The sequence below is a fragment of the Triticum dicoccoides genome, chromosome 4B (assembly GCF_002162155.2).
Source record: "Triticum dicoccoides isolate Atlit2015 ecotype Zavitan chromosome 4B, WEW_v2.0, whole genome shotgun sequence".
In the NCBI taxonomy this organism is placed as follows: Eukaryota; Viridiplantae; Streptophyta; class Magnoliopsida; order Poales; family Poaceae; genus Triticum; species Triticum dicoccoides.
Window position 1 is genome coordinate 660,633,794 of NC_041387.1, and position 11,294 is coordinate 660,645,087.

The following is an 11,294-nucleotide window of genomic DNA, read 5'->3' on the forward strand; positions in this document are numbered from 1 at the left end:
AAAATGAAAACTTCCTTACGCAACATTGTTTGGAATTCCAAGATGTACCCTTGTGCACAATATGAGATCATTTGAACAAACTATGCCATGAATGTGGCCATAAGATTGATCATTTGGCTTGAAAGCCATGAATCTTCACGCATGATAGCTCATTTCTGAGAACACTTTTTTAAAATAATTTCCGTATTACAAGTTTATTGTTTTTCCTGGAAACTTGGTCACATATAATGACACAATGCGAAGGTTTCCCAATTTTTTGATTTTTTTGAATATTTTATGCCCGTTTCAAAATGCGGTCAAAACGGCGGGAATGACCGTTCATAGCTAGTGGTTGAATCTTGGAATTTTTTTGGTGTTTCTCTGATTAAATATATACTTATGTATCTAGAAATGATTTTTGGAAAAAATAAATAGCAAACTATGAGGCAGCTTCAGTTCAAATTTGACCCGTTTCCAACTGAATCGGCGGAAATTTGTCTTTTTCACGAGAGGTGGATCAAAAATTTTTGCACCCAACCATTTTGTCAATTGTGCATTAAATATGTCCTAGTATTTTAGAAAATTGATTCGGTCCCATTTTGCAACAATTATTCGGTAGTTCCTTCACAAAAAAACCTCCTTTTGGGCACTCGGAAAATGAAAAATGGTTTTTTCGTGCAAAGAAAGTGAAAACTCCCTTAGGCAACATTGTTTGGAATTCCAATATGCACCCTTGTGCACAATATGAGATCATTTGAACAAACTATGTCATGAATGTGGCCATAAGATTGATCATTTGGCTTGAAAGCCATGAATCTTCACGCATGATAGCTCATTTCTGAGAACACTTTTTTAAAATAATTTCCGTATTACAAGTTTATTATTTTTCCTGGAAACTTGGTCATATATAATGACACAATGCGAAGGTTTTCCAATTTTTTGATTTTTTTGAATTTGTTATGCCCGTTTCAAAATGCGGTCAAAACGGCGGGCTTGACCGTTCCTAGCTAGTGGTTGAATCTTGGAATTTTTTTGGTGTTTCTATGATTAAATAGATACTTATTTACCTAGAAATGATTTTTGAAAAAAATAAAGAGCAAACTACAAGGTAGCTACAGTTCAAATTTGACCCGCTTCCAACTGAATCGGCGGATATTTGTCTTTTTCACGAGAGGTGGATAAAAGCTTTGGACACTCAACTATTTGGCAGTTGTGCATTATATATGGCCTATTATTTTAGAAAATTGATTTGGTAAAATTTTACAACAAATATATAGTATGTCCTTCACAAAAAAACTCATTTTGGACACTTTAAAAATGGAAAATGATTTTAAAAAACTAATTTTCCTAACTCTTTTAAAAGATATTTGTCTTATTTCGATTTGTCATTATTCCTGAAAACTAAGGTCAAATTTGATGAAACATGAGAAGGTATTTTATTTTTATTTTTATTTTTCAGATCATAAAATAGCCAATATGATTTAGCACCTTACTTTTAGTCGATTACGACCAATTTAGATGGTCAAAAAATGTAGTACTGATATACTGTGTTCTGATTGGTCCAGGACCATCTCACGCGGATCGTGCCTAATCACCGTCGGATGCTCCTGATCCAACGGCCCGCCTGTCTCACCCACGTCGCCCAACCCACAACCCGCACTCCCTCCCACACACCCAACCGCACCCAACCCCTCGTGCCCTCCTCTCTCTCTCTCTCGAACCCTAGCGCTCCACTCCTCCCTGGCCGCCGCCACCTCCGGCGCCCTCTGTCCGCCACCACCTCCGTCGCCCTCTGTCCCGCGAGATCCATATTGATCGATCCCCTCCAATCCGCCACCACCTCTGGCGCCCTCTGTCCGGCGAGATCCATATGGATCGATCCCCTCCAACCCTCCAACCCACGACTCCTCCTCCTCTCCTCCTCTCTGGATCTCTGGATCGACCCAACCGCCAGCCCCAATTTGTTCGTTCAGTTAATCGGCTCGGCTCCATCGGCACGCCAAATCTCCACGACCAGCCGCCTTTCCCTCCCGTAGACGACATGCCTAGGAAGGAGCGCGACGCCGAGGGCAGCCGGATCTCGTCACGGCGGCGGCGGCGGCGGTCGCCGTCCGACTCGGACTCCGACTCCGACTCTGGTGGCTCGCCCCGCCGGGGCTGGAGCCGCCACCGCCGCAGGAGCCGCCGCAAGGCCGCCCCGTCCTCCTCCTCCTCCTCCTCCAGCGGCGCGAGCGATTTGCAGGCGTCCGGCTCCGGCTCCGACTCCGGGGACCGCCGAAGGAGGCGGAGCGGGAGCGCCAAGCGCGGGGGCGTCATCGAGGAGCAGATCCTGGAGTACATGTCCAAGAAGGCGCAGAAGAAGGTGGGGGTTTCTGCTCGGCTGCCTTCCTGCCCCGCGCCTAGGGTTTCCGTTGCTAACTTGTTTGTCGATGGTGTTGCTTCTGCAGGCCGAGAAGGTGGCCAAGAAGATGAAGGCCAACGCGGTGTCGGGCTACTCCAACGATTCCAACCCTTTTGGCGATCCCAACCTCACAGAGAAGTATGCGCATTCGGCCCCTCCTCCGATAACATTACACATTGCATTGGTGATGCTTGCTTTACCAGTAGAAACTTGGGTTGGCACCTGTTTGCTTATATGCTCCTAACTTTGCTGTTACAACCGATAACATTACACATTTCTGCTCCTAACTTTGCTGTTACAAACGTTGTACTTCTTCATTTGTTTGCCGGTTGTCCTAATTATGTACAATTTGTGGTCCACTTTCAGAGCAATCTATAGTGTTGCAAACTGAATTACTACTGCTTTGTCTTATGGATACAAATCTGAAAAGAATTTTATGCGAGCACAGATAAACCATCCACCTTTGATGATTTCTACAGTGGGAATGAGGCCTTGCTTATTTGTAAATAGCTTTGGAAGTCAATTAGTAGCCTAAGTATCTTGTGTGTATGCTTATATGCTTTATGGCATATTTCCTGTACCAACAATATAATATAAATGTGTGAGTATACCTTCTGTTGTCAAAGCAGAGAGTAGTTCCTTGTAATTTCAGTTTATCTTCTGGAGTGTCATTTCAGTTAATCTTCTGCTGATGCTACTTAGTATGTGCTCACATATTCATGCTGGAAAGATAATAATGTTGTTAGATTGCTTACTGTTCTTTCATTTCTGCATACGGCTTACTCTGTTTCCCCGCACTCTTCATATGCCTGTTTCCGAGGGAGTGCTTTTGTTTCATGCGCGATAAACTGGCCGTTGCTAACTTGTCTTTGGCGTCTTGTATGGAGCAGTAGCTGACAGCGACTGACTGTGTGGAGCAACAGTTTGTCTTGCTTCTGTCCTGCTATGGATGAATACTTCTTGAATGCATCTTGTCTTTGGTTCATTTTGTAGTACAGTAGAATGGATGCATATGCTCTGTACGTGTTCATCTCTTCAAATTTGTGCAACAGCAGTTTGGAGCTTCCATTCTGGTATGGTGTCTTTGCTTAATTTGTACTACTATTAGAATGCAGACATTGCTTTGGTCCCAAATAATCTGTTGCTTGCTTCGGATAAGTTGACATGTTGTGCATATAATCTGCGTGAAGTTGTGAACAACAACAGATACAGAGCTGGCCTCTTTGTTTTTCACGAAGAGCCTGCTGCAGCTTTTCTGTTGCCATTGACTGAAATTGTCGGCCTCCCAATTCTTATCCAACCTGTTACTGCTCCTGGCAAACTGAATTGCTGGCCTCCCCTTGCTTGCTTCATCTCTCGCATTTCTGTTAGATGCTCTACTTCTTAGTAGTGGGTGGGGGTCTTGTTGCTTGTCTCTGTCTGGATCCGGCATGTGCCAGCCTCATGATGCCAACATGTTTGTTGTAAAAACCTTATCAATGCTGAATCGTTCAAACATTAATATGCTTGCTAGACTAACCAATCTTATGGCTCAACTAATTGATGGCAGCCAAATTCCGCTAGTCTTGCCTTCATCTCCGAGGCAGGCAGGCGCATCAGACGATGCACTAGCCTCTCCGCCGCCTTTCCTTTTATTTAGAACGACGCTTCCTCCCATCCGGCTGTTACGACAACGTTAGGCCAACATGCTCATGTTTTAGTTTACCCACTCCTAGCTAGCAAAGCAGATGTCTTGTTTCCTTCCTCTTTGATTTGTTTGAGTACTATCTGCACGTTAGTTTTTTCGTTGATTAGTTGGTATTTTCTGCTCATCTATGTTTGACATATATTTGTTCTATTTGAAGGTGCAGATTGTATAAGATGGGAAATGGACAACTCCAACCATTCCAAACTAGTTCAAGGGGCCATGGAAACAAAAGGTACACCATGAACTATCTCATGGTAATATGACTAGGTAGTCTATTTGCTTAGACAAGCAGCGATGTGTATTACAAGTTCTGAGCTGAGATTTCTGTGTATTCAGAATATCAAGAACCTAAACAACAAGGGCAAAGTGGAAGGCACTCTGGTCGACAACCCAGGTAACCTGAGCTTACGCACTGCTATACTTTCTTTCGAACTTATTCTTTGAAAATTCAAAGCTTATGCAGTTTTGCTACAAGTACCATAATTTGCATTGAAGATATTGTATTCTGTTGCTGTATCATTGTTTAATAAAACCACAGCATGATGCTCACATGAGATATACACATGTTTCTGTGCTGTTTGATTCAAGCTTACTCTCGTTATAATGTATTCTATTGCTGTTTTGCTACAAGCTGTGTGTTGATTTGATAACAGGAGTTTCCTTGTCCTGGTCCTATACTGCATTTTGACTCCTATGTTTCTGTGCGCGTGTTTTAATTGATGTTGTTTCGACTTTGAAATGCTTCTGCATATGGCCTATACTGCAATTGAGATTTAAATTTGTGGTTGTTCCGCTTTTACAGATGCTCAAGTGTGAAGTGTGAAGCAAGTGTGAAGCCGTGAAGTGTGAAGCCGTCAAGTTCTACTTAGTAAAGAGTAGCATATTGTAGCATATATGTGTTGTAAAGATTGTAATAGATTTATTTAGTGGTATATTTGATGAAATTTATGTGTTCTTTTTGATTATGTATGTGATCTGAAAACTTGTGAAATGGAAACTTGACCAATAGGTCCACTTATGAAAATAATCTGTCAAATTTGTATATTTCTGACATGTGGGACCAATTTGAGAGATGATCATGACAAGTGGGACCCATTTGACTAGTGGGACCAGCTTGAATATATAATGGCTGAAAATAGAAAAGCAATAAATAATAAAAGGCCATGGGCCAACAATAAAAAAGGCTACAACGTTGGGCTAGGCCCATGAAATCAACCAAAAATTGACACGAAAAAAAATATAGAAAGGCTGAATTAATGGGCTCGGCCCATGTAGAAAACCGAATTGGACCGGGCTGAATCTTGTGCCACATCAGCTTGCCACGCTGGATGCCTACGTGGCTTGGGGAGGTTGCTAGTGACCAAAACGCCACAGTAGGAATATTTTGGTCGTAAACGTCTTTGACCATTCCAGAAGAAAGGTTGCTATAGTCAGTTTATGACGGCCAGCTTTTGACCTTCTGTTTTTGGTCACAAAAAGGTCGTAAATGGAAATTTGTGACCTTTCAGTGACCAATAGTGGTGGTCACAAGTTGACATATTTCTTGTAGTGGCTTCAGATGAGCACAGCATATCACCCTCAAACTGATGGTCAGACCGAGCGGGTGAATCAGTGTCTGGAGATGTACTTACGCTGTGCAGTTCAGGCCTCTCCAGCTAAATGGGCTGCCTGGCTTCCACAGACAGAATTCTGGTATAATTCTACTTACCATTCTTCCTTAGGTTGCACCCCATATAAAGCATTATATGGACAAGACCCAAATGTGGGCCAGTTAGCAGGTCAGTCCACCTCCTTGAACCCGGATGTTCAGACTTGGTTAGCATCTCAGACTAAACACACAACATTGCTCAAAGATCATTTGGCCAGAGCTCAGTGCAAGTATAAACATTTTGCTGATAGAAAAAGGTCTGATCGCCAGTTTGTGGTAGGAGAAACAGTGTATCTACGGCTCCAACCCTATGCCCAGTCGTCGGTGGTCAACCGTCCCTACCCCAAGCTGGCTCTTAAATATTTTGGACCATTCAACATTCTGGAGAAGATTGGAAATGCCGCATACAGACTGGAGTTCCCGCGCGGTAGTCTGGTTCATCCTGTGTTTCATGTATCCCAGCTCAAAGCACACATACCGGATCATACTCCAGTGTTCACTACACTGCCTGTTCCTCTTGACTTGTCCTTGCCAGGAGTGCAACCTGAAGAAATACTGGATCGTTGTTTGGTCAAGAAAGGGAATGCATCACATCTTCAGATCTTAGTCAAGTGGACAAACATTCCTGCATCATCCGCAACTTGGGAAGACTATCAGGTGCTCATGGAGCGCTATCCGGATGCACCAGCATGGGGACACGCTATTTCTTCAGGGGGAGGTATTGTCAGTACCCTGGCGATGACAAAGGCGCGTGCAAGGCAAGGGAAGCGGAAATAAGGAGTGGCAAAGGCGTAAAGTAGTGGCGGGAAGGTTCAAGTACGATGTGGGCTGCAATTGGGAAATAGTGGGCCAGTGGGCCGAGGCAGAAAGCCCATGTAAACATGCGTGTTATAAGCAGGAGAACGTTGGAGAAGGGGGTATCGAAAAAATGTAATTCAAACCTGACCTCTCGTTTATCCAGCTTATCCTCTCTCGTTTCCGTCTCCTACCTTCGCTTCTCTCCTCTGATCCCGACCCCGAGCTGAAGTCCGTCGCCGATGAAACTCCTCAGAGTCTAGTCGTGACACTCTGTCCTTCCCATCCCTAGCGCTATCTACCTGCACTGGCGCACACACACGAAGGAATTTGATGGATGTATCATGGATGGATGCTTGTGATTGTGGCTAGAGGTCGCAGCTAGCTAGGAAACACGGTGGATGAATGCTACACGAATTTAATGGATGAATGATTATGCTTGTTGGCTGCGGAGTGCAGCTTGCTAGGATGGATGCTGCACGAATTTGATTGATGGATGGATGAATTTGCTTTGTGATTCATTGTGTAGACTGTTTATTTTATTATCTATGTAAAATTTTGTTGATGATTGACCATTTGTTCTTTGCTGATGTGTGCAGGGCCCTGCCGTCGCAAGAATGGACAAGGAAAAGGGGAAGAAGAGGAGCTTGGTTTCCATTATGAAGACTAAGCCGCTGTCCTGGCCTTCCGGGAAGCAAAAGGGGAAGGGCTACTGCATCACTGCCGAGGAAGCGGGCGAAACATTACAGCAATATCCCGCTTGCTGAGTTGATGTTTAGGGTAAAACAAACTTTGCAACGTCCAAGCTCATGTGTTTGTTGTTTTTGCTATCCAAAGGTCAAATATATGCGTGTGCGCAAGCTCATGTGTGTGTTGTTTTTGTTATCCAAAAGTCAAATATAAATTTGTACAAGCTCATGTATATGCTGTTTTTGGTATCCAAAAGTCAATATATGTTTGTACAAGCTTATGTATGTCCTGTTTTTGCTATCAAAAAGTTAAATATATGCGTGCCTAAGCTCAAGTGTGTGCTGTTTTTGTGTGCTAGGCAATGAAGCATGATAAGCAAGCGGAGGAGGATGATGAAGAAGAGGACAAGGATGATCAAGATACTCTGTTTGAGGAGGAAGATTCTCATTTTGATATCAAACCGCTAAGTGTTATGATGTACAAAATTGCATTGTTTGGCTGTCAACGTTCAATATATTTGCTGTATAAAGTTCAAAGGAGGTATTATCCAAAATTAAAAAGCAATGCTGCCCAATTCTTTGTTTGACATATTTGTTCCATTTCCTCTACACTTTTCATAGAAGAAAGCTTATCTTTCGTCACTATGCCTATTTTTAAAACCATAGACTACTAGATGTTGCATTATTAGCAATATAGACTGTTGTCAATATTTGTTTGGCTGTCAACGTCCACTATGACCATTTTTTAAACAATTTCCTCTACATTTTCTCATTTTATATGTCAAAGTGGTAAGTATTATGCTATGCAAAATTTATTTGTTTGGCTATCAATATTTGATGTTTTGCTGTGTAAAGTTCAAAAGGAAGCGCTGTCCAAAATTCAATACAAATGTTGCCCAATTCTTTCTCTCATATCTGTTCCGTTGTTACAATTTTCGTAGAAGAATTCATAGAAGAAAGCTTATTTTTCATTATTATGACCATTTCTTAAAACAATAGGTTGTTGGATGTTTCATTTTTAGCAATATAAACGGTTTGTCTTCCAAAACATGGGTTTAATTGCTGCAGAAAATCAAGACAGTGGACTAAAACAGAGGTTCTATAGGTAAAAGAGATTCTGGTGGCAGCTGGCTTACGATCCGGCTCGGTCTGAGCCGAGCCATACCTGAAGCGAGCCGAGCCGCCTAAAGTAGGCTCGTTGGCTGAGCGAGCCGAGCCGAGCCGAGACGCTCTAGAGCGAGCCAAAGCCAGGCTCGGTTCAGGCTCGGCTCGCGTCCAGCCCTAACCGTACCTGAAAATTGCTCTGGTTATTATTTTTTTAATTGGTGTTTCTCTGGTTATCGATCCTATGATTTGTCATGTGACTGCCCCATGGATTTTATATCTATTCAAGAAAAAATGTGCTAAATACATTTTCGGAAGGGAGGTCAGTTAGTCCTTGCCCTGCTCTGTTGCTTCAACCTGGATAGGCTAACAGCAAGCCACACAATTACAAGGGTCACCATGCATAATCATAAATAGGAACTAGATATAATGAGACATACAAAGATAACTAGTAATAAGTAATTAGATGGCCGCAGTGCATTCGTATCGAAGTTCATGATTTATGATTTTTCTTAAGATTCTAGAGAGAAATATTATGTGTGAGCCAAACCTTGGCTCGACCGCTGTGTCATCTTATGGTACATATTTCCGCTATGTAGGCAGCATGTCAACTACCAAATATTAACATCTGTCGGGCAAAATTTCGTTCTCTTGGACAAAAAAGATGCACCAATAAATCCAGAAACATCGGTCGGGCCACGACGATTCCTAGGATCACCTCAGGACCAAACTGATCTTCTTCACCTGGCCTGGGAAGGCTTCGACTTCTGCCGGCCTGCACGTCTTGGGATCTCTAAAGCAGAACTGCATGACTCTGCAGTTACTATCTGATGTAGTGGTTTAAACCTCTGTTTTTCTTTTCCTTTTGCTGTGTCTACCTGCAGCTTCATGCAGTGTGCATAGTGCTGCGAGTGTTAGTTTGCTGCTCTAACCCTGTGTGGCTTTCCTGGCGGCCTGTTCTTTGCATCCTACTACAACGGTGGCGGATTCGGGATGGAGCGCTTGGGCGACGAAGCTGGCGCCTCCAGGGGCGACGCGCCCGGCGCGGCGCCTCCCCCCGCCTGTCGCTGTTGGGCCGCCCCCCGCAGCTGGCCCTTCCCATGGGCCGGCCTGCGTGGGCCTCGGCGTCTGTGGACGGGCCTGGGCTGCGGTCTCCCGTGGCTGCGGGCCCACCCAAGCCGCATATCTGGCCGCCCCTAGGGTTCCATGTCCAACCGCGTCCCTCCCATGCGCCCCCCTCCCGCAGTGCCGACCGATTCCCTCCCCTCCCTGCGGGTTCATCTGCTCCTCCGCCGCCAGCTCCGGCGTCCGCTCCACTCCCTGCCGCCATGGTCCGGGACTGGGGGGCGATGCTGGGCGCCCCAAGCACGGCCGCGACGATCGCCGGGACGCCTCCCGTTCCTCCCCAGACGGGCTGCGCCATGAGGAGGACCTCCGGCAGCAGCTTACCTCCCGGCCTTCCTCCCGCCGCTCCCCTGCCCGTGAGGCCCGCCGCTCGCCAGCGCGCTCAGAGCGGCGCTCCCCAGACCACGACCGCCGCTCACCTGGCCGGCGTGCCTCCCCTCGGGACGGCCGGCGTTCACCGGCGCGTGCCGCGGACAGGCGCTCCCCCGCACGGGAGGCCCGCCATGATCTCCCCCGCTCCCCGTCTCCCGCTTGCCGTCGCGGCCGATCTTCGTCGCCCTCCCGGTCCCTCCCCGTGGCCGCCCTGGCTGCCCCTCCTTGCCCCTACTAGCCGCCGCGCGTCCAGCCGAGCTTGCCCCCCGGCAATGGTGGTGCGGGGGCTCGGGGCCGCCAAGGCGCCAAAAAGAAAAAGAAAAAGGGCCCCGGCCGCCCACTCTCCTCCGCGGCTCCGACTCCCGCCTCTTCGGTCGTGGCCGCCTCATGTGCCCTCATGATCCCCCTCCGTGCTTTAACTGCGGCATCCCCGGTCACTACCAAGTGGAGTGCCCCAACCCGCCGACGTGCTACCTCTACAAGGAGTTGGGCCATACCGCGGCTCTCTGCCTGGATCGCCCGGTTGCGAAGGAGCTCATGATGCACGGACACGACATTGAGGGTCTCGGCTTCTTCCACATCGAGGTGGAGGACATCCCCCCCCATCTCCGTCACTCCTAGCAGTCGTGACCATTGTGGGGGCGGGAGTCGCCTCTCCGAAGATGATCGAGGCCGAGCTCAACCACCTTTGCCGCCGTGTCTGGGACTGGCAGGTGACTCCGACCTTGGACAGCTCCTTCACCGTGGTCTTCTCCGACGCCCTCAGCCTGGGCCTCTGCACCCGTAGCGACGACATCACCCTCGCCCTCAACAAGCTCGTCGTCAACATCTCTGAGCCACTGATGGACCCTAAGGCGGCGGCCGTGTTGGATACTGCTTGGATCCTCATTGCGGGCCTCCCCGACATCGCCCGCTCTGAGAAGGTGATCCGTAGCATGTCCAAGCTCCTGGGCAAGGTGGTGGTGGTGGACGAGCTCTCTCTCCGCAAGGAGGAGGATGTCCGTGTCAAGGTCAAATGCCTTGACTCATCCACCCTCCGAGCCACTGTCCGGATCTTCTTCAACGACCAGGGGTTCGACCTCAAGATCTACCCCGAGCCTCCCAACCATATCGCCTGCCCTCGACACCTCACTAATGGCCACCTTGGTGGGGGTGGTGCGGACCACCACCACGACTCCCACTACCGCTGTCCGCGACCCTCCCGCCACGAGGATCCGGAGGACGACGACGAGCGCTCGGGCCGCAGCCGCTCCCCCTCTCGGGACCCTCCTCTCCTCTGGGGCGTGGGGGTGCGGGTCGGTCGCGTGGGTTGGCCCCCTCCACCGAGGCCGCCCCCGCTTCGCATGTCTCCTCTCCCTCCTCTTCGGCCGAGCTCAGCGACATCTCCAGCGTCAGCCTCCTCGTCCTTCCGGCATCTTCGCCGCGCTCGCCCTGCACCCCTCCCGTGGTGGCCATGCTCCCCCCCCCCGTCCCCGACGATGGCATCTCTTCCGG

At 47.7% G+C, this 11,294-nt stretch overlaps 1 long non-coding RNA gene across 1 annotated transcript in view; it reads left to right on the plus strand.

Moving 5' to 3' along the window:
* The first annotated feature begins 2,294 nt into the window (after nt 1–2,294).
* LOC119294226 overlaps nt 2,295–11,294 on the plus strand; it is a 14,047-nt gene continuing 5,047 nt past the window's right edge. The window contains exons 1-2 of the long non-coding RNA XR_005143382.1: nt 2,295–2,341; nt 2,427–2,518. This is a non-coding gene — a long non-coding RNA (uncharacterized LOC119294226). The remainder of the gene's footprint in view (nt 2,342–2,426; nt 2,519–11,294) is intronic.